A 2,038-nucleotide genomic window follows, 5' to 3' on the forward strand; every position below is an offset into this window, starting at 1 on the left:
ACAAAGCAGTGAGGCTCAGGTTGCTGTGGTTGGATCCCCACAACTCAAGCCAGCCAAACATGCCCTGAAGGCATTCCAAGCAAAAAAAAAAAAAAAAAAGAAATCAACCAGTCATTCATTCACTCAAATAAATTGCTTGAACACCTATATGACAAGTTTGAAAGGAAGAATACTTGGCCCTAACTCTTTGTCCAATGGGAGAAACATGTGCATAAATACATAATTACTCCTGGAGGTCAGGGCTCTAACTGTTTTTCTTACCATTCTGTCCACATTGTCTAATGGACCATCTAATTACTATTTTTTTAAAAAATATTCTTTATTAATACATATTTGCCATGCATAATGATCACATTCATAATAGGGAATTTGTACCTGTACATAATATGCCTTAATTCTTTTCTTCCCATCCCCTTCCATCCCTTCAACCCCATTTACCCTCCCCATTTACAAATGCTTTGTTTCTGTGTTTTTCCTCCCATTCTTTTCTCCTTCCCCTTCATCTCTCCTTGTTCCCCTTCCCACTTGAACTTCATTTTTTTTTTTTTTCGTAAAGACTGCTTTATTGGTGACAATTAGTACAAGTCGATAAATACTGATCCAAAACGAAAAGCTCAGTTATTTATCATATTACTGATCCAGAGAGCCAACTGGAACTGAGCCACGTAATTACTGAATTGCCTGAAATCATTCCGGCTTCTTGGGAAACGATGCCATAGCCAGCTGGTATATGGCATACACCGTTCCACCCACTGTGAGAATCATAGTGGCTCTATACAAGAGGGCATCAGCTACCCCACCCTTTAGATGCACTGGAATTCCATTGTCCTCCTGAAAAAGCTTCTGTTTCTGTGGAACTTTATTTTCAGAATGCCTGCGTGCAGCAGTGCTGATGGTCCTCTGAGAAAGCTGCCGGAGAGCCAGCAGACTCCGCAGCATCTTGCCGGTTATAGCGCGCCAGCCGGGACGCCCGACCACCAGGAACAGAAGTCGCCGGGGCTGGAACCGGAAACAGAACCGGATTGAACTTCATTTAAATGAATGAATTGCAGGGGAGGACGGATTACATAGGGCTTTAGAGAGGAGGCTGAATTATAGTTGGTTTTAATCACTCAAATAGACTTTTCTAGAAGTAAAGATAGAGGCTTCTTCTTCTTCTTTTTTTTTTTGTTACTGGAGGTCAAAGTCAGAACTTTGTGTTTGCCTTGCAGGTACTTACACCACTGTTCTATCTCCCCAGACCCATAGGTGCAATCGTTTTGTTTTGTTTTGTTTTATTTTTACTTTTTTGTACCAAGGATCAAACTCAGGACCTTTTGCTTGCCAGGCAGGTTCTCATGATGCTGAACTATATTCTCAGCCTAAAGATAGAGATTTGATACAGAACCTGAGTGGGACTTTTCACCTGATTCCATATCTTTTATTTGACTGACTTTATAATATATAACCTGGGAATCCCATAACCAGAGTCCCAGGATCCTCAAAAGAGAATGGGAAACTGAGCTGTCTATTCTGAAAATGAAAACAACTGACACTTAGATCAGGAAAAAGACAAAGGAGTACATTTCCAGGAAGAGGCTTTATTTACATTTATTACATTTCTTTGCACTTTTTAAAAAAAATTTTAGGAAAGGGTCTACAAGGTGTTCAGTGTCTCACTACTAGATTGGAATCATAGTGATCCACCTGTTCACAGCCTCCCAAGAGCTGGGATTACAGGCGTGTGCTCCCACACCTAGTCTCAATTGCTGTCTCATCATACCCCCAGGGTGGGGGAGAGGGCGGTATGGCAGTATTTCTTTACACTTACCGCCTCATTTAATACAAATTTGAAAAAGAAATATTGTTATTCACATTTTAGAGATAAGAAAACTGAGGCTCAAGAAGATTAAACAATTTGCAGAAAGTTGTATAGCTGTCTAGAGATGGAGTTAGAATTTGACTCTAGTTGTTTCTGGCTCAAGTTCAGTAGGTCCAAATGCTCTTTCCACTCTACCTCTTTACTCATAATAGTTGGTTCAATTCTCAGCCAGTCAGT

General features: G+C 40.5%; 1 pseudogene; it reads right to left on the bottom strand.

Annotated features, from left to right (window-relative positions):
* Positions 1-610: 610 nt before the first annotated feature.
* On the bottom strand, positions 611-1,012 carry LOC101592366 (annotated as a pseudogene).
* Between the last annotated feature and the right edge of the window lie 1,026 nt (positions 1,013-2,038).

Source organism: Octodon degus, unplaced genomic scaffold (genome assembly GCF_000260255.1).
Source record: "Octodon degus isolate 3935 unplaced genomic scaffold, OctDeg1.0 scaffold00015, whole genome shotgun sequence".
Lineage (NCBI taxonomy): Eukaryota > Metazoa > Chordata > Mammalia > Rodentia > Octodontidae > Octodon > Octodon degus.